Source organism: Narcine bancroftii, chromosome 14 (genome assembly GCF_036971445.1).
Source record: "Narcine bancroftii isolate sNarBan1 chromosome 14, sNarBan1.hap1, whole genome shotgun sequence".
Taxonomy (NCBI): domain Eukaryota; kingdom Metazoa; phylum Chordata; class Chondrichthyes; order Torpediniformes; family Narcinidae; genus Narcine; species Narcine bancroftii.
In genome coordinates, this window is record NC_091482.1 from 66,923,675 (window position 1) to 66,950,104 (window position 26,430).

Here is a 26,430-nt window from a genome sequence, read left to right on the forward strand (position 1 = left end):
AGAACAGAGGCCAGGGATAATGTCTCTCCTCACGGACTCAGGGTGTGTGTAAAGCTGGAGAGAACAGAAGAAAGAAAGCTAAAATGATCTGGGGAGATAAGAATGATGTAAAAACACGATGCTGGAGAAACTCAGCAGGGAAAACAGCATCCTTTATAGAGCAAAGATAAAGATACATAACCGTTTCGGGCTTGAGCTCTTCATCAAGGTATGAGCAAAATGTGGGCAGTTGCCCAACAAAATGGTGGAGGGGAGGGGAAGGGGGAGGAGCAGTCTCACAGGCAGGAGGTGGATGAGGGAGGGAGAACACCAGCAAACAAGGGGAGGGGGAAAAAAGGGTCCGGAAAAATGGCGGCACTGCCAGAGTTGCTTTAATGGGAGCACCGCCGCTGCTACAGACCCGTGGAGAGCAGGGAGCAGTGACACAGTCCAACCGCCCAGCCCTATTGTCGTCAGCTCTGTACAGGCTTTAAACAGCAAATTAAAGGAGCTGACAGTTTTATTTAAAATCCCACAACTGCTGGGTCTATGCCCAAGATGGTGGCACCTGTGTTCAGCGGCAGTCAGGAAGGGTTACAGACTCTGGGGAAGCAGAGATCTGGTGCAGGGCATCAGAAGAATGGGGAGACCACCAATGTCTGAGGAGATGACCTACAAGGTGGAGAGCAAGTGGACCAGTGAGAGTTTCTGAGGCTGAGTATCACACAGGCGGTAGGCGAGGAACCCAATGCTGGCTTTGGGCAGCTGGAGGCTCTGGTCAAGTGACTCACACCAGGCAGTGGACTGCTGGAGACTGGCTTGAAACTAGCTGAAGGGGTACCAGGTATCGGAACCGGGATGCGAATGGGTGCCGAGGGCGCTGAAGGGTTCCTAATTGTGCTGGAGGCTCGGATCTGGAGCTCGGGCTGCCGATGGTTTGAACTGGACTCTGTGTGGCTGTGGGAGCACTGGAGGCAAATCCACGGACACTCGGTGACTCTGGGGGGGACTCTCTTTTGCTTCTCTTTCTCTGACAGTAAGTGGCACTTCAGGCAATTTCTGTGATGGCAAATCTGTCTGCCTTACAGGAAATTTTGTGTAATATGACACTTTTTATTACGTGACAATAAATTGAATCTTGAATGGCTCTGTGAATGGAAAGGGAAGGGGGTGGAGAGCTAAAGGAAAGAAGACAGAGGGATGAGGAAGAGAGGGAGAACGGGGAGTGGGCTGGCAGAAACTGGAGAAGTCGATGTTAATGTCATCAGATTGGAAAGTGTCCAGGCGGCAATTTAGGTGTGATCCTCCAATTTACGGTTGGTTTTTGTTTCACAATACATGATGTAATGGACAGACATGTCAGTGCAGGAGTGGGGAGCAGAATTGAAGTGGTTGGCCACTGGGAGTTCCCTGTCGGTATCTCTATTATATACTTATCTCAACTTCTGATAGAGTATGATGTGAGATGAATATATTGCATTTGCCCTAGCAAATGCAGGAGAGAGTGGAGATAGCTGTCCTTACCGACATTTAGGGTGAGATTCATTAAGAATTTCCTGCCCTTACAAACTATCAGTCATCTTTATGAATTCTTCCTTTCCACGTCCTTCATTTATCCTAAGCGTCAGGTGGACTTGTAGCCTGCATCTCAATAAACGGTACTGGTCATTTCCCACAGATGATCAAAAAGCCTTCACAAGGTCATGAAGGTAAGCCTGCCCTTCCAAACAGCAGCCGTCTGAAAGTCCTGCACGACACTACCCTGAAGGCAGTTGGGGGTGAGTCCAGCCTGAAAACACCACAAGGTTGAAGATGGCATTTATTGTCTTGTCCACAAAATGCACAGAAATCTTTCCTTTGGCTTGTAAGGACACACAAATAAGGCACTATTAAAATAATGCCACTATCGTCAAGAAAGAGAAGCAAACAAGAGTCTCATCAGAGACCTCAAGTTCCCACCTGATATGTGTGATCAAATCAGGTTTGGCGGGCAAAGAATTTTACTGTATTTTCAGTCACATTCTTTCAGGGGTGCAGTGCTCATTTTGGAGGTGCCAGAGCTCACCAAAAACAATCAAATATCCTAATGTTATTAGTGGTATTTTTTTTCCCCCATCAGCCACCACCCCAACACTCACTTTTGTAAAATCCCCTGTAATCAGAATCGGTGTCACAACAAATCTAATCAAGGGGCATTAGGGTAACCGCAGTGGGGGGGGGGGGGCGGGGCGCACCAGCATATCTATGCAAATTAGCGCCTATGGCAGGGGTGGCCATTGCATCAAAATAAACGGCAACAAGGAGGTCTCACGAGACCTGGCCTTGGTGGCTGCCATGTTGTATTTGGCATTGTATATTTGAGAGCAAATGGGAAGATGAGGAAGGAGGATGTGAATGTACCAGTTGTGGAAGAAACAGGTTCCTTGTATGTCTAGAATAGCGCTCAGCTGGTTGGTGGGGGCATGCGGGGTGGGGGAGCCATGACACCGACCTTACCTGTATTTATTATGCGGCCACTGTTAAATTCCCCACTAGTTAAAATTTCCCTTGTTTATTGTGCCTATTTTACAGAGGAGCCGGAGTATGCCCCAGTGAGTTCCGACAGCACTCACCCCTGCGTTCCTTGAAAACATTTAACCATTGCTGCATCTCCACACCAAAAGGTGAACCATAACATTATTGATAATGAACCCCTCCCCATCAAGTTTACTAATATAGTTAATAATATATTAATAAAGGTAAAGATTTACTAAGCAGGCAGTCAACAATGAGCGACATTAACCAGCTCTTCATCCTAGGCGATGCCATTTTATTGTTACGAGCAAAGCACGACCAAGACGTTCCGCTGATTGAATATTTGCTCCCATCTTCATCAAAGGTTTATGTGTTACTCAGAGAACATTTACTTTTGCAATTTTAAACTATTATTCTAATTTTTATTTTTTTTGCCAGTTGCTTGAGGTTGCAAGTTGCTTGAATTGCGAATAACTGGGATTTTACTGTATTTGCATACAGTGTGAAAAGTAGAGGGCCCAACACCGACGCCTACAGAACATCAGTAGTTCCGGCAGCCAGACAGAAAAGGCTCCCTTTATTTCCGTTCTTTGCCTTCTGCAGCTAATTTTCTATCCATGCTGGTACTTTTCCTGTAAATCCATGGGCTCCTATTGTGTTTTCATCCTCACATGGAGCACCTTGTCAAAGGCTTTCTGAATATCCAAGTGAACAACACCCATCTTTTCTTTTTCTGTCCTGCTCATTACTTCCTCAAAGAACTCTCAACAGATTTTTCAGGCGAGATCTCCCCAACCACCCTGACCTTGGCCTATTTTGTGCTTTCAAATACCCTGAACTTCATCTTTAGTAATGGACTCTAGAATCCTGTCAACCACTGACGTCATGTTAACCAGCCCATAATCTCCTGTCTTTTGCCTCTCTCCCTTCTTAAAGAGTGAAAGTTAAATTTGCAATTTTCTAGTCCTATGGAAAAATTCTCCATTCTTTAGGAATTCCTGAAATATCACTCCTGATGCAATCACAATCTCTTCAGTGACCTCTTTCAGAACCATGGCGTGTATACCACCTCCATCTTCAGCCCCCTCAACTTCCACAACACCTTCTCCTCAGTAATAGTGCTGACACTCACTTCCGCCTCCTGACTCTCCCCCCAAATTTCTAGCACATTATTGGTGTCTTCGTCAGTAAAGACTGATTTAAAATATCTGTGCCTCTCAGAATCTTTTAGACCTCTATTAAGACATTTCTCATCCTTCTGCACTCCAAGAAGAAAAACCATAGCTCTGCTGACCTTGTCTTATAAGGTATATTTTCCAATCAATCCAGGCATCATCTTCTGCACTCTCTCCAAAGCTTCCTCATCCTTCCTGTAATGAGGTGACCAGGACAGGACACAATACTCCAAGTCTGGTCTCACCAGAGATTTGTAGAGATGCAACATGACCTCTCTCTATTCTTGAACTCAATCCCTCCATCTAATGAAACCCAGCATCCCATAGGCCTTCTTAACTATCCTATCAATGTGGTTGGCAACCTTGAGAGATGTATGGATTTGGACCCCAAGCACAGTTAGGTATTCATCCATTGACTCAATACTCAGCCTTCAGGTTTGACCTTCCAAAATGTATCACCTCACATTTTTCTGGATTGAACTCCATCTGCTACTTCTCCACCTGACTGCATCCCGTCGATGTCCTTCTGTAACCTACACAACTTTCAGCACTGTTCACAACTCCTCTAACCTTTGTATCTTTCACAAACATGTTGACTCACCCTTCCACTTCTTCATCTAGATAATTTATAAAAATCATAAACAGTAGGGGTCCCAAAACAGATCCCTGTGGAACTCCACTAGTTACTGACCTCTATGCAGAATACCTTCTGTCCACCACTACTCTCTGCTTTCTACCAGCAAGTCAATTCTGAATCCACACAGGATCCCATGCCTCATGACTATCTGATCGAGTCTCTCATGCGGAACCTTGTAACCCACATACACCACATCTACCACCCTACATTCATCAATTTGTTGTCACCTCAAAAAACTCATTAGGCTCAGGAAGCATCACCTTCCCCTCACAAAGCCATGCTGACTATCCCTGAGAAGACTGTACTTTTCCAAATGCTCAGAAATCTTTCACCTTAAGAATGATCTATGATGTAAGAACCACCAGTCTATGGTTCCCAAGATTTTCCCTATTAACCTTTTTAAACAAGAAAACCATATTCAAATCCTCCAGCACCTCTCTGCGGTAAAGGATGATGCAAAGATCAGCTCCAACACCCCAGCTATCTCTTCCCTCCTTTCCCAAAGCAACCTGGGGTATATCTTGTCCAGGCCGAGAACCTTTCTATCTTAATGTTTTTAAGAAGATCCAGCATTTCCTCTTTTCTGATCTTAACATGGTCTCAGATATGTTTCCTCTGGGTGCTTTGGTTTTGTCCCACGTTCCAAACACACGGGGTTAGAAGGTTGATTGGTCACGTGGGTGTATTTGGGAAGTGCCTGCAACCGTGCTGTGTCTCTAAATTAAAAACATGACAATGCCATTGACCATCAGCAGTCGATGCAGCCATTCTCAACGGGGGCCTGATGCCACCCCCACATCCTGGGGACCACAGCACATTTAAGTAAAAGCCTTGTTTTTTTCTTTTCACCTCAAGAAACATAAATATCTTTTTATGTAGTCAATAGGAGAGAAGTACAGAAGAAACCAAAACTTGACTGCTTCACAGGGAAGGGGGCCCATAAACTTTGAGCAGAGTCCTAGCTGAGACAAGGTTGAGAATAGTGAGACAAATTGGAGATGGTCATTGTCTGGAACCTTGTGGGCTGATTATTACTTGCCTTCTCAGATCTCCCTTGTTCAGGTCTTGATGCACACCGGCAGGGTCAGCACCAAGGGGGGGGGGCATTCACAGGCATTGCTCCCCCCCCACAAAATGAGCTATTGTGACACCCCCCACTCGCTCACAGCCATATTGACCCCAGATCTCTAACGTCTAGCTTGATGCACACTAATGACACTAGAGACTCTGCACGTAATATAAATGGGATGTTCGCCTGCTTTGTCGGAGGGATGGAGGATGCCATGGTTGGCAGGTAGGCACCACCATCCCCCTTCCCCCTTCCCCGCTAAGCGAGTTTTTGAGTGTTAGACTGTGCCAGCCCCCTCCCCATTGCCCTATGCTTTCTTAAGACATGTAGATGTCCTCAATGAAGTGAAGACTGATGCCCGTGATGCCACAGGTAGAGTTAACAACCTTCCAGAGTTTTTCCTAACCTGAGAGTTGGTGCCTCCATACCAGACACTGATGCAACCTCTCCGCGGTACACCTGTAGAAGTTTTTGAAAGTCTTTGGTGAAGTACTGAATCTCCTCAAACTCCTCACAAAGTCATGATTGTATCGACGTGGAGGCTTCAGGAGAGATCCTCAGAGATTTTGGTGATTGAGAGTAAGCTGACTGAGCAGGAATTAGATTCAATCTGTCTCGCTTTTTTGTGCCCAGAACCCACCTGGGCAGGTATCAACATTCTTGGAGAGATGCTAGCGCAGCGGAAGAGTTGGGCTGGGGTTGCGGTGAGTCCTGGGTCCTTAGCTTAACACAGCTGCGATCCTGTCTGCTCCAACAGCTTTTGCTACACCACTTATTCATGGCCGCTGTTTTTACATCAGAAAGAGTGAATCAAATAGGGCGTGCTGGTGGGGAGCTCGGGGTGGGGGTGGGGGGTGGGGAGGCTGGCCTTCTGTGCCCAGCCTTGTCTAAATCAATCCAAAGCTCTGAATATAATCACTCATGCTTTCTCTCCCTGTCACAGAGCATGCATATTCCCTCTCACAACCTTTGGCAGTTCTCCCAAAGTACAAATGCTGATTTGTCCTTATCCCTTAACCCTGAGGTTTTCCTATTTTTGCAGCTGCGGCCCTGGTGTCGGCTGGTAATTTATCCAGCCCACTTTGATTGATGATCTCAGGGATCTGGAGAATTCCACTTCTTGAATGATGCCCTCTAACTGATCCAAGCAGTTCCACTCTCGTTGCACATCTCATCTTTGAGCACAAATTCTCAAAGGCCTCCAACTGCTTGACAGCAAGGATTCTCTATCACAGAGTCAACAGCAGGGAAACAGACCCAACAGCCCAACTAGTCCATGCTAGCCATGCTAATCCAATTTGCCTACATTCAGCCCATTTCCCTCTAAATATTTTTTTCTATTCATCTACCTATATTCTTTCTTCTTTCTTTCTTTGGCTTGGCTTCGCGAATGAAGATTTATGGAGGGGTAAATGTCCACGTCAGCTGCAGGCTCGTTTGTGGCTGACAAGTTCGATGTGGGACAGGCAGACACGGTTGCAACGGTTGCAGGGGAAAATTGGTTGGTTGGGGTTGGGTGTTGGGATTTTCCTCCTTTGTCTTTTGTCAGTGAGGTGAGCTCTGCGGTCTTATTCAAAGGAGGATGCTGCCCGCCGAACTGTGAGGCGCCAAGATGCACGGTTTGAGGCGAGATCAGCCCACTTGCGGTGGTCAATGGGGCAGGCACTAAGAGATTTCTTTAGGCAGTCCTTGTACCTCTTCTTTGGTGCACCTCTGTCACGGTGGCCAGTGGAGAGCTCGCCATATAACACGATCTTAGGAAGGCGATGGTCCTCCATTCTGGAGATGTGACCTACCCAGCACAGTTGGATCTTCAGCAGCGTGGATTTGATGCTGTCGGCCTCTGCCATCTCGAGTACTTCGATGTTAGGGATGAAGTCGCTCCAATGAATGTTGAGGATGGAGCGGAGACAACGCTGGTGGAAGCGTTCTAGGAGCTGTAGGTGATGCCGGTAGAGGACCCATGATTCGGAGCCGAACAGGAGTGTGGGTATGACAACGGCTCTGTATACGCTAATCTTTGTGAGGTTTTTCAGTTGGTTGTTTTTCCAGACTCTTTTGTGTAGCCTTCCAAAGGTGCTATTTGCCTTGGCGAGTCTGTTGTCTATCTCATTGTCGATCCTTGCATCCGATGAAATGGTGCAGCCGGGACAGGTTCGACGAAAACAGCCAGGAAATCCAGGAGCTGCTAGCAAAGAAGCGAGCTGCCCACCAGGCTCACCTTACAAAGCTGTCCTGGCCAGAGAAGAAACAAGCCTTCCATCACGCATGCAGCCATCTTCAGCGCAAAGTCCGGGAGATCCAAAATGAGTGGTGGACTAGCCTCGCCAAACGAACCCAGCTCAGCGCGGACATTGGCGACTTCAGGGGTTTTTACGAGGCTCTAAAGGCTGTGTACGGCGCCACACCCCGTCCAAAGCCCGCTGCGCAGCTCAGACGGCAAAGTTCTCTTCAGCGACAAGATCTCCATCCTCAACCGATGGTCAGAACACTTCCAATCTCTTTTCAGTGCCAACCGCTCAGTCCAAGATTCCGCCCTGCTCCAGCTCCCTCAACAGCCCCTAAGGCTAGAGCTGGATGAGGTCCTCACCCGGGAAGAGACATATAAGGCTACCTGTATAAATGTCTTTTAAATGTTACAATTGTCCCTGCATCAACCCTCTGGCGCCATTATGTGAAGAAAATGCCCCTCGGGTCCTTTTTAAATCTCCCTCCCCCCTCCCACACCCCCCCCCCCTTCACCTTAAGCCTGTGATCTCTAGTTTTAGATTGTTGACCTACATATACCTTAAAAAAAACTAAACCCTCCCTACCTCATCACTCTCTTTTTATCTTTCATCCATGTGCCTGTCTCAATGCCCATAATGTTCCAGCCTCCATCACCACCCCTGGCAAACGGCTTGGATTTTCAGGATTCTTTTAAAATTCAAATTTCAGGAAAATAAAGAAGGGATCAACAGGTAAACTTTGATAGTTTATTAACAAAAAAAAAACATATAAAATACGAGGTACAAAAAAAATGTATTTGTGACCACTGTGTATCTGTGGCGCTTATGCATGCACGCACACACATAAAAGACCGCTAAATTTTAAAAGTTGGAGTTTTCGAGAAGTCCAGATTCTCAGGTTTATTCAGAATTCTGTCATCCGTATTTTTGGACTTTAACTGTAATTTCATACTTCAGTTATCACATGAATTTTTTGGCACCATCTCCAGTGCCTAATGATCCCTTTATATTAAAAAAAATATATAATCAAATTGTTCACAGTCCATCACATGGGCTAACCAAAGTTCAGTTCAAAACAGCACCATCCCTCAAAAAAATATATAGCCCCTGTTAATTAGCCTTTTTAAAGGTTTCACATAGAGCTTAATTATCGACACGTAATTTGTCTTTAACTGAAGATACTTCAGCATTGACTGCAGATAATAATTTGCTGTCATTATCCTACTGGTCACCTATTTCTCCTCCTGATCCTTTCAGGCAAGGCCTCCCCCACCCCACTGCATTGTAAATGAACAAAGGTTTCCCATCAATTCACCCCACATTTGCATTAAGAATCTCTGGTGCCGATCAGTCATTCTCCCTTTGCCAGAGGTGACCATGGAGGGGAATTCAGCAGGTCAAGATGAATGATCCTGACGGCCTTGCATTCTGGACCAGCCAGCAAACAGTCACTTCAGCTAAACCCAGAATCTCTTCCAAGGTGAGATCCTCTGACTGGCTACTCATGGTTTTTAGACTGTAGGCATGTAACGGCACAATCAGGGAATGTTGCCGCTACACGGGCTGTCTAAAAAGGAATATGCAGGAATTATATGGCAATTCCTGTCCCGCAATTTATCCTGCAGGACCCCTACAACTTTTTGGAGGAAGCCTGCAGTGTAAAATGTACTGGAAAAATTCGCTGACAGTCATCCACTCGACTGCACGTTTAACCCCCGGGACTATTACACTCAGGTACTTGCAGTCTACAAAGGCGCCCAGTGTGAACGACCAGATGGGCAGTAATTATGTTAATTTTTTCCGTAATTTTCCCGACGATGCAGTCTAAAAACCATAACTGTGATGTTTCTTTTATTGCAATAAAGAAACGGGTTCCTTTGAAAACAATAGATATATTAACTAAGCAACCAGCACTAAAAACAGAACACACACATGCAGTCCTCATGGAAAGGCATCCATCTTGAATCCATGCAGATGCTGCACACTCCATCTCTGACCCTTTCTGGTGGTAGCACTCTATCACTACAGTTACTTCCCTCGTCCTTACAGTAAAATCCGCGTAAACCAGAATTCAAGCAATCGGCAATCTCAAGCAACTGGAAAAAAATTGCAGAAAATAAATAGGTAAAAAAATATAAAAGTTTAAAATTGGTTCACCCTAGCAGTCAGTTTGCCAATCTCGCAAACACAGCCCCAAGCAACAGTAAAGACCCTGCCAGCCCACAAACCCCTGCTGGCCAAATACCCCAATTAACCAACAACTGCAGTGCATTTTGAAGGGTGGGAGGAAACCAGAGCACTGGAGGAAACCCACACAGTCATGGGAAGAACATACTGCTTGGGCAATTTTCTCTGCATGCCCACCCAGTTTCTGTCAGGCAGGCTGGGTTCAAACTACTCCCAGTGTGTCTGCATTGCCATTTGGTATTCAGTATTTTACCATTTACGTCAATACCATCATCTCAGCTTCAGGTGCCCCAATCTAAAGTGACCCAGTCAGCATCCTTGAGAAATGTCTGGCCATGTCCTACAGTGATTAAACAAGGGATGACCACTGATTCCGCTGGCCATAGGATCTGAAAACACTGTACTGTTAGTGTAGCAGTTAGCACAGCGCTGTTACAGTACAGAGCGATCGGGACCGGGATTCGAATTCCATGCTGTCTGTAAGGAGTTTGTATGTGCCCCCTGTGTCTGAGTGGGTTTTCTCTGGGGGCTCCAGTTTCCCCTACCTTTCAAAACATACTGGGGTGTAGGTTAATTGGGTGGCATGGACTCATGGGTTGAAATGTCCTGTTACCGTACTGTATGTCTAAATTATTTTTTTTAATTAAAAATTTAACAATTAAAAATAAAAGATTGGGGAGTGGAACAGAAATGCTGGGCTGTATTTCAGGAGTAAAGAGGCCTGTTTCCTATCCATGCTCTGCATTGCCAGATTGACCCAGTTACTTGATGCCCAAGTGCATTGAATCACTAATTGTTCCCAATGCTTTTCTTCCATGACATTCCTGCAGGTGTTACAATGGAATAGACCTGCATTAAATTCTGCACGACACTCGATATTAGTCATAATGACATATGTTACTAAGACATCTCTCCCTAGCTGCAAGCCATCCTGCCTGTCACTTAAACACAAATGCAAATCCTTAATTAGCTGTCTGTCACACAGTGTGCAGCATAAATGTAGGATAAGTCTTAGATTTAGGCACCTAAAGGGCACTGTTGAGTTTCTCCAGCATTGTGTAGAGTTATACAGCAGGGAAACGCCCTTAACCCAACTCAAGGGTCCTGTCTCAGCTGGTTTCACTTGTCTTCATTTAGCTCATATCCATCTCAATCATTCCCATCCACGTTCCTGTCCAAATGTTCTTTAGACATTGTAACTATCTATGGATCTGCCACTCTTCTGGCAGCTCCTTGCACATATGCACCATCTGCTGGGTGGCAAAGTTGCCCCATGTGGCCCTTTTAAATCTTTCCCCTCTCACCTACCTATCCATTCCCTCTAATATGAGTCAGATTTCAGAATACATACAATGGCATGAAGTTTCCTTCCCTGAAGTCAACAATCAGCTCCTTAGTTTTGGTGACACTGAGGGCAAGGTTGTTGTTGGTGGTCCGTTCAGCCAAGTTTTCTATCTCAATTCTGTATGCTGACTCAATCCCTTCCTTTATACACCCACTACCGTGGTATCGTCAGCAAATTTGTAGAGTCCTTTTTACTTCAGGCGCAGCAGGTAGTGCAAAAAAAAACTGTACTCAGCGTATACATTAAAATAAAGAACTATGAACATAACAAATGTAAATAAACTGGCTGTGCAATACAGAGAGAATAAAGAAAAACAAAGTGCACAAGCAAGAGTCCTGAAATGAATCTCTGATTGAGTTTGTTATTGAGGAGTCCAGTGGTGGAGGGAGAGCAGCTGTTCCTGAACCTGGTGGTGCGAGTCTTGTGCACCTACACCTCTTTCCTGATGGCAGAGCGTGTGCTGGGTGGTGTGGGTCTTTGATGATTGCTGCTGCGTTCCCTGTAGATGTGCTCAATAGTAGGGAGAGTTTTGCCTGCGATGCCCTAGGCTGTCCACTACCTTTTGGAGGGCTTCATGCCATTGGTGTCCCCATTCCAGACCGTGATGCAGCCGGTCAGCACACTTTCCACCACACCTCTGTAGAAATTTGGCAGGGTTTCTGGTGTCATACCGAACCTCCGCAAACTCCTGAGGAAGTAGAGACACTGATGTGCTTTCTTCACGATGCCATTAGTGTGTTGGGTCCAGGAAAGATCCTTCGAGATAGTGACTCCCAAGTATATAAAATTTCTCACCCTCTCCACCTCTGATCCCCGATGATCACTGGATTGCATACTGCTGGATTTCCTTCCCTGAAGTCAACAATCAGCTCCTTAGTTTTGGTGACACTGAGGGCAAGGTTGTTGTTGGTGGTCCGTTCAGCCAAGTTTTCTATCTCCATTCTGTATGCTGACTCAATCCCTTCCTTTATACACCCACTACCGTGGTATCGTCAGCAAATTTGTAGATGGTGTTATTGTTGTACCGAGCCACACAGATGTAGGTGTAAAGTGAGTAGAGCAGGGGGCTAAGAATTTTCTTGCATACATGTTCTGAGGAAGAACTTTTGCTCTCCACCAGTTAGGGGTCTTTGGATTGATCCCACCCAGGGAGTGGTGGTTGAACTCAAAGGCTGAGATAGATTTTGGATTGCAGGGGAGTCCTGGATGACTGGGATCAGGCTGGGAGGAGGAGATTAACAGCCTTTTGAACACTGAAGCATTTTGGATATCACGTGGCTCCTGTTGTTGATGTTCTCAAACAACTCAGGATGGGTCAGCTTTGCAGAGGAGATTTACCACTCTCCCCAAAACCCTTGTCCTGCATTAGAGCAAGGTGATGTAACTGACTTACACCATTAAGTGGACAGTATTGTCCGCTCTGTAAAGTAACAAGATTAGAGATGCATTCAAGGAAGGTCTAAGATACAAGTTGAAGGCCTACCCTCATTGTTACCTGAGAATGGAGTCCTCAGACAATGTACAAGGTGGCTGAAAATGATAGAATGATTGTAGAAGCTAAATTTTAGTATGCCAATAAAAGATTTTCCCTTTCTCGTTTATGAAGTTATTAAAATGAATAATGATGCCTCAATATCATATATTCATTGCATGTGAGATGCATAATGACATAACGTGATAAAACATTAAATCAAGGTCAGTAATGCTCAAAAGAAATCTGACAGGAGGATACAAATTAACTTCAGAATCTTGTCACCCTTGAAACAATGGTCTTTGCTTTCATACCCCATAAAAGTTACATTGACTTTGCAGTGAAAATCCATTTTAACTTCCAGGTTTATAGTCACTTGCACCGAGAAAATGTGTTTTTGGGTGCAATCCAGCTAGTTGACCCACACATAGTATAGCAATAGAAACACAGGACTGAGTGCAGCGTTACAGAGCAAGGACATCTCTTCAACCTTCACACAAACCCCACCTTCCCTCCCTTGACCCCATCTACATTTGTCGCAGCTTTGGAAAAGCAGCCAACATTTTAATATTTTTAAGAAATGTGGACATGCAACACCCCCCCCCCCCCCTGTATTTTGAAGGGTGGGAGGAAACCAGATCCCCTAGGGAAAACCCATACAGACACTGAGACAACGTACAAACTCCTTACAGACAGTGCGGGATTTGAACCCTGGTCCCAATTGCTGGTGCTCTAACATACAAAAGGACTCAATCCACCCTGGTCACACTCACTTCTCCCCCCTTCCATCATCCCATGATCACTTATAAGTAACATCATGAGCCCCCAGATTCAAGGACAGTTTCTTTCCTGCTGTTATCAAACTCCTCAAGGAACCTCACACTTGTAATGTTGCATTTGCTCTGTTCCAACTGATCTTTCTCTGTAAATCAGAAAAAAACCCAGCAGATGTTGGAATCTGAAATGAAAACAACAATTGCTAGAAATACTCAGCAGGTCAGTTCAAGGTGAGGTCCAAAAAAAAGCTGACCGTTTTTCTGCTCATGACTGGATGAGCACTCCCACAATTTTCTGTTTTTATTTGAATTTGTTGGAGCATTGTGCAAGCCAGCCATCTTACACATTTTTTTTGGCTCTGCCCCCCCCTCCCCTATCCCTCCCAGGATTCTGCTCAAAGTTTACAAGCTCCCTTCCCTGTGAAACAGTCATGTTTTGATTGCTTCGTTCTTGTCTCCTACCAACTGCATAATTTTTTTTTAAAATATTAATGTTACGTGAGGTGAAAAGAAAATAAGGCTTTACTTAAATGTGCTGTGGTTCCCGAGTAAGAGGACAGGGGCGTAGAGCCTCCCCATTGAGAATGGCTGATACAAGCCACTGTCGGCTGAATGTCACTCGGGTGTTTTTAATTAACAGTGGGAAATAAGACAATGAAATATCATTTATCTCAGTCACCCTTTCTGGCATTCTGGAGAATAAAAACTGGGCCAAATGTACTCCTGATATCACAATAAACATTCAGTTCCTTGTACATCCCCAGCCTGTGCTCATTGACAAGCCAAATGCAGAAATATAGGTCCCAGATGACCTCTGCTAGCATTTATGTTCTGCAAAACTTCCTTCCATCCCTTCCCACCTAACCCTATCAATGTAGCTTTCAACTCCTTCCATGAAGTCTCCCTAATATTCCCTTAAATATGTTGATGTGATTTACATCAAGTATTTAGTGGGTGGACAATTACATAGGAGCTATTGGTTTTTAATTAATTTATTATTTAAATTAACGCAATCCCTGGTACGTTCTGAACAGTGGGAGGAAACCGGAGCCCCCGGGTAAAACCCATGCAGACACGGGGAGAATGTACAAACTCCTTACAGACAGCGCGGGATTCGAACCCTGGTCCCGATTGCTTGTGCTGTAACACTGTTGCGCGAACCTCTACGCCTGCTGCCCTTTTATTGGCAACTCTCTTATTTTTAATTTAATTTTGGATTTCCACAAGTGACAGCATCTTCCCAACACTATTCAACACTGCCTGGTATCTGGCACCTCTGGGAATCGGTAGATGCCAGATAAATGAATTTTCCAGTTGCTTGAGATTCAAAGTGATGCAATGTGTTCACATGTCCAAAGATAAGCTGGCTTGTATCTTTTCTAATATTAACCCTACTTGTGACAGATGCAAATCTGATATTGCTACATTTACACATATATTTTGGTCTTGTCCATCCTTATAAATTTATTGGAAAGAAATTTTGAATAATTTTTCAACTGCATTTCAGGTGGAGCTACAACCCAATCCAATAATGGCTCTTCTAGGGGTTATTGAACCAGATGTAGGGAGTTTTTCTGTACCTGCTCAATGGGTTGTGTCCTTCTCTACATTGTTGGCTAGAAGAGCCATCTTATTCAAATGGAAAGACTCTAGACCAGTGGTTCTCAACCTTTTTCTTTCCACTCACATCGCACTTTAAGTAATCCCTAGGCCATCGGTGCTCTGTGATTAGTAAGAGAAATAAACATAATTTCAGCTAAAATATCACCTTTATCTCCCTTTCCACAGATGCTGTGGAAAGATCCTGTCTTTATTAATTACTAATAAATTGTGCTTCCATTTAGAAGAAGAGCAACTCTTGATTTCTTGGCTAATATTTATCTCGTGTGCAATGTCATTCTAAGACCAGCAGATTATGTGCTTGCTTGCAAAATGAAGTGGAAAGAACTTATTGTGGACGAATCTGCATTAAGCCACACTTCAAAAAGTAATTAATTGGCAGTAAACCAATCGCTTCCTCTACAAAGGCAAATCCATCATGAGAATTCAAACCTGTGGAGGTCCTCAGGAATCCAACCATTGCATTACAACTCACAATTTTCCCCAACCTAGACTTGGTGTCCTCCATCTGCTTTCAGGCCCAGAACTGAATCTGTGTACTGTATGGACATCCTGAGAGAGATCAAGGCGTCCATAAACAGCCTTATGCTGGACCGAATACTCCATTCACAGGGACTCCTCAGCCAACACAGCTTTCGGGAGAACTGAGTTCAGGTTGCTGGCCTTCTTGAGAGTGCCCAGAAGGAAGTATTATCATAAGAGGGGAAGAAGGATGGGTATGCATGGACTACAGCAGGTACCAGAAGGAGCCGTTCCAATTTTATATTAAAAGTCCATGATGGAGAAACCTGAGTTCTGTTGGACTTACCTGAGGTCCTAAGGTAGACGGGGGTGACATGTCTGTTTTAGAAGCTTGAGTTTTGGCTAATGCAATAACATGCAAAAACAAAGTGATGCATCTAAACTGGTAAATGGGATTGGTGTCAGTAGGTTCAAGGGAAGGGATAGAGGCATGCTCGGTCAAATGGCCTGTTTCCGTGCTGTATAAATCTACAATTCAATTCATTCCACACAGATTCCATTAATGACTATCCACAGTCAAACAACCGCAGATTACACTAGACAACTTTAAGCATAACACAAAGATTTGCTGTATCACATATAGTAGGATTTGGAGAAACATTAAATAAATTCTGATTGAAATTAGCATGTAAAGATGCTGACGTATTGCATTAGTTCAACTGACCAAAAAATGTTTTGCCACTGATTTTCATTTGTACTCTGCATTTGATGCCTCTAGTGTCAGTGTCCAACAATAGTCGGCCAGCATTGATGGATTTCGGTTGCCCTGATACTTATTTTCCATGATTGCAAGGTCCTGGTGAAACCTTTCACCGTGTTCGTCACTGACTGCACCAAGTTCAGCAGGGAAGACGAACGAGTGCGAATGCAGAGAATGAATTTTCAACGACACGTTGCACTTCATGGTTTTGAACAATTAAAGTAGATTTAAATATGACAGGAAATCACAAAAATAGGTTATATCTAAATAAAAGGTATGTGATAGGAAAATTTTAAGATGATTTTCATGTTCAGCAGCCCAAATCCATAAAATACACCTAAAAGTCAACTTGTGTGGCAACTTTGAGGGGTGTATGATTTGGACCCCAAGGTCCTTCTGTTCTTTCACACTCTTAACAATTTACCCTGTACCCAGCCTTGTGGTTTGTCTTTCCAAACTGCATCACCTCACACCTCACCAGATGGAAGCCTATCTGCTACTTTCCTGCCAAACTCTGCATCCTGTCTTTATTCTCTTGTAACCTTCAGTTCCATCCACAACTCCTCCAATCTTTGCATCATTTGCAGACTTACTGACCCATCCTTTCTCTTCATCCAGGTCATTTATAAAAATCACCAAAAGCAGGGGTCCCAGAACAGATCCCTGTGGCACTCCACTGCTCTCTCCTTTCTTCATCGAAGAAAATTTTTATCCCCAGCCAAAGTGATCCTGATCCCATTCCAAATGGCTTTCTGGACAAGTGTCTTGTCAAAATCTTGCTGAATTCCATGTAGACCCCATCAACCACCCTCACCTCATTCATCCCTCAAACAGACTCATGAGACATGACCTACCCTTCACAAAGCAATGCCGACTGTCCTTGGAGTCAGTATTTCTCCAAATGCTCATCGATCGGATACTGGTCTACAATTCCCAAGATTCTCCCCTTGATCTTCAATCAAGCCGACTGCATTTGCCATTCTCCAGTCCTCCAGCACCTCCCCTGCAGCCAGAGGATTCAAAGATCAGAGTGACTGCCCCAGCTCTCTCTTCCCTCCTTTCCCACAGCAGCTTGAGGCCAATCAAGGCCACCCCTGGGAACTTCATCTTTTGTTTTTATTTTCTTGTATTTTATTGTTTAATATTTTCATTGTCACCTGTAATGATGCAATCAAATATCCATAACCAAAGACACAAAAAAGTCCGTGTATATTTTCTCCTGTTGCGGAGTCCAGAGGATCCCAACATCAGCAGCAAATGGATCTGTACAACACGGGGCAACTTCAACAAAAAAGTTGGTCTTAATTATATTTCAACAAGAAAACAAACTTATTACTGAACTTACCCAACTACTTCATCCCCCTATAATACTAAGCACAGGTGTGTGTAATGTATATTGAAGATTAGAAAAGTTCTTTGGATCACAGTCCAATCTCACTGGTTGTAGGCAATCCTTGGACTGTGCACAGAAGTTAGCATGAACAAAGTTCACTCGTCTTTGGTGCTGAACAGGCAAATGGTGACCACTCAGGAGGGTTCTTGCTAGTTTTCAGAGAGATTCCTTTTCCAGGACATTCACAACTGATTCCTTCTCAATCAGTCTTGCTGACAAAACTTGTCCCCTTCTGAGTTCTCCAGATGATCCTCTTTCTTTCAGGTCACCTGTCAGATTGCCAGTCTTCTCCTTGGACCAGACAGCCTCCCAAAGTTGGCCAGCTTTGTCCTTCTGGAAAGCATTTGTGTGTGCAGTTTGGGTCACCAAATGAGAGGAGGGTGATAGACAAAATCGAGAGAGTGCAGAGAAGGTTCACGAGAATGTTGACAGGATGTCAGGGTTTGAGTGACAGAGAAAGGTTGAGCAACCTGGGGCTTTTTTCTCTGGAGCATAGATTGAGGGGGGATTTGATGGAGGTGTTCAAGATTTTAAAAGGGACAGAGAGAGTCATCGTGGATAGGCTTTTTCAATTAAGAGTGGGGGAGATTCAAACTAGAGGGCATAGTTTAAGATTGAAGGGGGAAAATTATAAGGGGAACATGAGGGGAAATTTCTTTACGCAAAGGGTGGAAGGGATGTGGAATGAGCTTCCGGTAGACATGGTTGAGGCGGGATCATTGGTTACATTTAAGGAAAGACTGGATAGTTACATGGAGGGGAGAGGATTGGAGGGGTATGGACCAGGTGCTGGTCAGTGGGACTAGGAGGGTGGGGATTTGTTCTGGCATGGACTAGTAGGGCCAAACTGACTTATTCTGTGCTGTATATGGTGATAAGTGTTTGGGAAGCAAAATCTTTGTTGTGTTAATTTGGCTACTTTTATTCCCTCTTTGATAGCTCAAGGTAAGTTGGCTTCTATTGGTGGGCTCCAATTTTGATCACTCTGTCGTTGGTCTTAGCCTGAAGACCTTCTCCAGGATAATTGCTTTACCCGCAAATCTTTACCATTTGAGGTTAAATAAAAAATAAGTCACGACTGGTTAACGAACAGATCCCAAGACACTGTTTAAAGCATGCATGATGCCTTCCTGGTTTCATGACTAGTATGCAACTCTCCCTTTTATTGTCAACTGGTTGATGTTGTTTGTGGAATTAAATGGCCACTCTGTGCTTCAGATGTCTCAAGTACTTTAAATATATGATGAGTTGCTATGTAAATATTCTCCTCTTTCTTGTCTGTTATGTATCAAAATTATCAACTTTTGATCCTTCAATGCTTGACTGACTGAACACTTTAAAGGTTTAAAAGGTTTCACGGTTAATTATATCCCTCCCCACATGTAACCTTTCAAATATTGTAGCAAGAAATTACCAAAATGTAGTTCATTTTTAACACAACAGTGAATTGTAGGAGTAAATAGCTTGTGGATATGATTTAAATTTGTAATTTAACAGCCAGACAAAAAAAATTTTTAAAATTCCAGATAATGTGATTTAATCTTTCTAAGCACATGTTCAATAGACCTGAGCAATGATGAATGGAGAACATAATTGAATTGTTTATTGTCACATTAGTTCTATTCTTTACACTGCCACCTTCCCTCTTTATACTGATTATCTTCCCTCTCCACATTCAGTCTTGATAGGGGTCTCAATCAACTCAAAGCATCAATTCTCCAGCATAGATGCTGCCTGACCTACTGAGTCCTTCCAGCAATGTTCCTTTTGTGTGCCCTCTGTTCTTGCCACCATTCTCTGCAACTTGTTTTCTCACTTTGCTCCTGACAGCGGGCTATGATTTGAAACATCAAATGTTCCTCTCTCCCTGACCTCTTGAGCATTTTCACCATTCGCTGTTTATGTTTAAATTTTCATCATCTGGAGAACAATATGGAGAGGGGAGAGCGAGACATATGAAAGACAGAGAGAGTGAAAGAAAGAGAATGAGAGGAATGAAAAAAGAAATACAATTTGTGGAAAGTTTGCAAATGCTGGATTGTCAAGTCCACTTAAGTTTATTGGCATCTGATTACACAAGTACAACCCAATGGAACAGCGTTCTCCAGCCATCAGTCCAAAACATGCAGATGCACAACACAGGTACAGAAAAATAATACATTTTCAGTATTCATACGTACAAATAAATACATTTTGTTTCATAAATATGAGAGTCTCAGAGTATGAACAGTTCCTTTGGACGTTCAGAATTCTCACTGCCTGTGGGAAAACAAACAGTAAAAACACAAAAATGCTGCAGGAAATCAGCAGGTCATGCGGTGTCCACAGGAGATAAAGACATATAACCAAAGGTTCGGAAGAAGGGCGCAGGTCTGAAACGTTTGTTAGATATCTTTTCCTTCTATGGTCACTGCGTGCCCTGCTGAGTTCTATCTGCATTTTCGCTTTTTTTCTTAATTTAAGTTTCTCCAGGACCATGGCAATCTCATCCCATGATGTAGCTATCAGATTTAGAGGCCAGTCCCTGTCAGCTTGCAGGCGCGTGCAACAAGGCTACAGTCACACGGCAGAGCGGACTGTTGCACGATTGAAATCAAAGATTTCCTGTGTTGGTATCAGACAGTCCCACTGGAGCAGAATTAGATGCAATGAAATCCTCGGAGGAGAGCCAGTCATCAGGTGTAACATTCCTCAATGGCCCCCACAAAACACCAGGTGAATGGTAAAAGAATGGCCTTTTTGTTGATGGTCCACACCTGTTGGGGGATGGATTGAGACTCCACAGACTCTGCTCCAAGAGGAACGAGTCAGGAATCCAGATGCACAGAGCTGAGCTAAATTTGCTGGGAACATGTAATTGCTGAGGTTGCACCTAATGGGGATGAATACTTCAGGTACCCAGATGGTACCTGTCCTGTCCAACTCCTTCAGCTTCTAACCATTCACTACATGAACTCCATATTCCCTCAGTCTGGGATGAACCTGAAGCAGTTGCAGAGAGAAAAAGCAAATATTTAGCGAACCAGCCAAAGCTGCTCAAGTGATACAGTTGTAGAATTGACTGGAGTGATTCTTACTAAGTAGGGATAAGGAGACACTTTAAGAGAGTCAACCCGTCGGCGAGCGGCATCAACCAGCTCTTCATCCCGGGCGACACCATTGCTGTTTCACGTGACTTTATTCAAAGAGCTGCTATGAGCAAATCAAAGCCAAAGCCCTCCCTCCACTGGCTGAATCTTTGCTCCCATCAGGTTTATGTTTTACTTCAGAGAACATTTACTTTTACAGTTTTAAACAGATGTTTTTTTAATAACCATTTACGGAGCAGAAACAGGCCATGTTGGCCTTTCGAGTCCGCACCCGTTCACTGATTTTGTGCGCCCTCTTCAGGCATTGGTCCCAGTAGATCAAATACTTGTCCTTCTCACTGTGTTCTTCAAATGAGGTTCTGGAATTACCCAAGTTGACCATGTCTACCTGACCTTAATACTACTCTTTCCTGCTAGCTTAACTCTATTATTTTATTTTAAAAATTTATTTTCCACAATTTTTTTTTGCCGGTTGCTTGAGGCTGCCAGTTGTCTGAATTCCAGAGTTTTCTTATATACGCAAGCATGGGCAAATATTCATAGACATACCTACACCATAAATGCAGATACAGATGCAGACATTGTAAACACATGCACACAGGAGACTGCAGATGCTGGAATCTGAAGATAAACACCCTGCTGGAGGAACTCAACAGTTTGAGCAACGTCATTGGGAAGACATATGGCCTCCTGAAAATATGTTTGCATTTCACCCCACAACAAAAACACACGATGCTCCTAAAAAGCCAGGAAATTCAGACAATTACAAGCTAACCCCAACCTACTTCAGTGAAGAACCCCTCCCACTGCAGCCAGTGATATGTTCATTGCCCAACCCACACCTCACACCAAACACCACACGACCCACATCCCCCCCCCAACACATACACACATGCAATATGCTCGCATTGGACGCAACTAACAACCGTTAATCACTACAAATTGCAAACTATAAAATATAGTGAATAAAGACACGACAACAGTACCTGCCACCCCTTGACCTGGTGCAGGTATGGCACCCTTGTTAGTTGAGAAAGAATTTTAAATGATTGATTTGTAAACAATCACCTCAATAGCCCCCAACCCTTTACAGCTACACATCTTGTAATTAATTCCCTAGGCTCACAACCTGCAGTGGAAACCTTCATTCCCAGGGGAAAAGAGACCCAGCTGCTCCATGTGTTGGGCTTTATACCCCCAGCCAGCCAGTGGGACTTGCTGAGGAATGCCCAAAACAGGGCCGGTGATTAAGGGAGTCAGTGGTGAGGTGTGTCTACTTCCAAAGGGGCCAGTGGCAAGGCATGTTCCTGCTGTGGTGGTCTTCACCTTGATTGGCAGGTGTGGTGGTTTCTGACCAGGTTCCCACCAGAAGGATCACATGACTTCTCATTATGCACCCAGTAATTCCCAGTGAAAGTCAAGGACAGGTATGGAAGGTGGGCGGTGACCATCCTGATTCGTTTCAGAGTGCAAAATTTCCTGTAGGAAAGTAGAGAGTATTTATTTTGTACAGGGGAGGATATAAGGAGGTGAAGGCTGGACTCAGTTAAAGTAGTGTGACTTAGCTGGTGGAGAAATTCTAAGATTGGTTAATTATGGTTCACAATAGCAAATATTGAATTGCTTATTCATTCACACCAATCTTGGCATTAGGCTGAAGGGAAGCTTGCAGTTTCAAATTTAGAAATGAATCATTGTTTCAGTGATGGGGGAATTAACTTCTTTGTTTACCCAGGTATCCTAGAGAGATGCTCCGGTCCTTGGGGAGAGGGGGTTGTAAACCTTCAACAGGAGTAAATGCCTTGTATTCCCTCATGAAAGGTAACCACTCATGAAACGTTTAGTTCCTTGCGTTGTTTCCACAAGGTTTAAAATGCTGAAAACAATTAAACATCAATAATCTACCACCTTATTTTTTGGAAATCTTCATCTTTCCGCATCTGGCTACCTAATTCTGGATACATTCTCACCAGGACCCCAGTTCACACATTAATCTCCCTCGGCCCCAGCTCCACTGTGGCCTTTAAACTCACCAGGATCCTCTTCCCACACTGTTTTTTGATTTACAATAAAATCCCTAATATCTGGAAAATTCAAGCAATCAGCAACCAGGAAAAAAATCAAGGAAAATAAATTTAAAAAATAATAATAAATTAATAGGTAAACAATATGCAAGTTTAAAATTGTAAAAGTAAATGTTCTCTGAAGTAACACATCAACCTTTGGTGAAGATGGGAGCAAATGTTCAGCCAGCGGAGGGAGGGCCTTGTTGAGCTTTGCTCGTAGCAGCTGTTTGAATACATTTGTGTGAAACAACAATGTCCTCACCCAGGATGAAGAGTTGGTTGATGCCACTCACCCGTTGGGGTAACTCCCTTAAAGTATCTCCTTATCCCTGCTTAGTAAGAGGCTTTATCTGTAAACTTGGGGGAAGGAGGGTTATTGTTCATCTTTTGGGCAGCTCCGTGGAGGGGGAGGAACCTGCAGATGCAGCGACGGTTAAATGTTTTCAAAGAACGTGAGTTAAAATAAAGTAAAATGCTTTAAGGTTTATATATTCATGAAAGTGAAGTTTGTACAGTCTAGTATTTTTGACTTTTAAACTGTTTATTCTTAATGCAGGTGTATTAGTTGGGCATTGAAAGAGTAAGTCTCAAGCAACTGGATCCAGCAACCCATAAGTACAAGATACCAGGGATTTTACTGTATTTTGTTTTAACGATTCAGCCCAGTTGAAAACCCTTCCAGCTCATGAATCCCGGGATGCTCAATTATACCCAATTAACCTTCCAAACATTGTACATTTTAGAATGAGGGAGGAAATTGGAGCACACAGAGAAAACCCACACAGGATATGGAGCGAATGGACAAACTCTTTACAGGCAGTGTGGATTCGAACCCAGGTTGCTGGCACTGTAACAGCACCGTGTTAACTGCTATGCTAATCTCTTTAAATTTACCAGGGTCTTCTATCTTGTCTTCCCTTTCACCTCACCTGATCCATAGTAAAATTTAATGACATCTAATGAAAGTGAATAAAAATGTATCCGTGTGTTAATAAAAGTGATATTAAATTGTCTGGAAAAATCAGCCAGTCTGGCACCATCAAAGTCCTGAGGGTGCCACATTATCAGAGTCTTGCAGTATCTCCCAGAAGTTAAATACAAGTTATTATTCTCAATGGCACACAGACCATGTTATCATATTCCCACTTTCCAAAGTCTGGGCAACAAACATGTTTGGGGAAAGTTTAAAATGCCATTATAATTAATAAATGATGAGAGGGGAGTTGATAACAAAGGAACAATGTGATTGGTTGTACAGAGGCCTTTATTTCCAAAACAATTTACTTCGAAAGATGCTCATTTCAACTTTTAATTAGGTATTTTCTTAAAGGAGACTTCTGCCGTGTTGATATTGGAGTTGGTTGTGTGGGAAGTGATAATGCTATTTGCATGGTTATTTTCAATTCTGCATTCGCATTAGATGCTCCAGTATCTTTAATCATCTCCTTTTTCCTCTCCTGAGTCATATCGAGCAATGATGAGATTACACTGCAAGTCTACCAATCACAGTGGTAAGGTTGAATTTGCTTTTGTAGATGGGTCGATTGCAATTTTTGTTGGACAGTGTGGAAACGGATCTACCTTGGGACATTTTGCTGTGTAAAAGGCAATAGTTTGTAGCGTGCGTACTACCAGGAAGAATGATACACACCCAAGAAGTTGAATTCGAAAACTGGTTTACTGCTCTGGAAACTTGACTTATATTCTCTCCTCGCCTCTCCCTGCCACTGACGACAGGAGTGATGTCACGGCAGCGCTGGCCTCAGATTGGTCAATGTTCCCACCATTGCTCAATGCTTCCCGCCGAGCAGGTTGTTATCTGGGACAAAGGTCGTTGGCCCCTGCAGGGTCTGCGCGGTCGCCGCGTTCATCAGCCATCTTGTGTACCAGGTCATATCTTGGTTAGCGGGTCACTGTGTTATTACAGGTGAACGTTTTAGGATGTGATGTAGGGTTATAAGTTAAATTATTCTTGTTGAAGAAACATGTGAAATAGGAACCATCAAACCTGCCCCTCCATTCAATATAATTGTGGGTGATCATTCAATGGACATGATTTTAAATAAGCCCATGTGTGTTTTCAGACTATCCAAGGGTCCTGCAGCACAATACCCCACCCCCAATTCTATGATGGCCATGTTGCACCCATTTATCTTAATCTTATGCTAATTCCACTCCATTCTCCCCTTAAATTCTGCTACTCATCTGCATTCTGGGGTCAATTAGCCTATGTCCACTTTTAGAAGGTGAATAGTTAAGGGTTATGGGGATAAGGCTGGAAAGGGGTACTGATGGTAGTGATCTGTAAAATGGCGGTGCTGGCTCGACGGGCTGAAGGGCCTACTCCAGTTCCTATTGTCTATTGTCTATTGTTTATGCCATGAGGAAAACATGAAAGTCTGCCGATGCTGTGATTGTATTTAAAGTTAAAACACAATGCTAGAGGTACTCATGCAGATCATACAGTGTCCTCTATACAGCAAAGATAAAGGTAGGAACAAAACCCATGCAATCACTGGCAGGATGTGCAGACTTCAAACCAGGCAGCACCATTATGTATCTTACATTCTGAACTTTAAATGAATGGGAGGGGAGGTAGGGAGGGTGGGATGGGAAGAGGGAGGTGGGGGAGAAAACGACACTGTATATATTTGAAAAGGAAAATGTATGTATCTTGATCAATGTGGTTTATAGTGTGAAAAATAAAAAAATAAATTAAAAAAAACAGGCAGCACCGGAGGTCAGGATTGAGCCCATGTCTCTGAAGTTCTGAACAGCAACTCTACCAGCTGAGCTGCCTGTCCATCCTATGAGGCAGTCTGGGAGATCGCCTCGCTGAGCACCTTCTGTTTGCACCAGTGGCTACCCATTTTTATGCTGCACCCCACTTCCACGTCTGTCCATGGCCTCAGACTGTCACACCAAGACCACCCCTCAATTGGAGGAGCAACACTTAATTTTCCATGTGGGCACTCGCCAACTGGTTGGCATTAACCTCACCTCTGGTTTCTGGAACCCTCCTCCCCGTTCTCCATCCTCTCCCCACCCCTCTGTCTTCAGCTCTCCACCCCCTTCCCTCTCCACTCACCGAGCCATCCCTCCTCCCCCTATTTGCTGCTGTCCCCTCCCTCCCTTATCCACCTATGACCTCCTGGGCCTGTTGGACTGTGCTCTTCCCCCCTGCCCCTTTTCCCCCTACAATTTTCTCCGGGAGGCTGTCGACACCTTGATGAAGGGCTCAAGCCCGAAACGTTGGTGATGTCGCTGTATAAAGTGCACTGTTTGACCTGCTGAGTTTCTCCAGCATCGTGTTTTCGTTTCTGTGGTGCTGGGTGTGAGATACAAAGCAAGGCTGCAAGTCAAATGTTAACCCAGACTGAATGTTAACAATGGACAAGAGTTCAGCAAACCTTTCTGGACAGACCCCTCCAAGACATTCTTTTCTGCAATGTCCCATGAGCTGTCGTTCTCAATGAACTAAATTGCAAGCTGGATAAATGGTGCAGCGTGTGGGTCAATCCATGATTTTAAAACGAGCTTCTATTCCCCTTCAGAAAGTAACCCCCGTCCCTTTTCCATTTGCTCCCAGTGAAGGACCCATTCCCGGACCCGGACCGTTGACTGACCATTCCTGCCCGTGGATGGTGCCGGACCTCTGC

The 26,430-nt window shown here is 44.0% G+C and overlaps 1 long non-coding RNA gene across 2 annotated transcripts; it reads left to right on the forward strand.

Moving 5' to 3' along the window:
• The first annotated feature begins 5,495 nt into the window (after nucleotides 1-5,495).
• Nucleotides 5,496-15,788, forward strand: LOC138749521 (uncharacterized). Of its 2 annotated transcripts, none has more exons than XR_011348720.1 (3): nucleotides 5,496-5,599; nucleotides 8,860-9,082; nucleotides 15,226-15,788. It is a non-coding gene; the product is annotated as an uncharacterized lncRNA (long non-coding RNA). The 2 variants fall into 2 exon arrangements; XR_011348719.1 differs by having other exon boundaries at nucleotides 8,972-9,082.
• The last annotated feature ends 10,642 nt before the right edge of the window (nucleotides 15,789-26,430 follow it).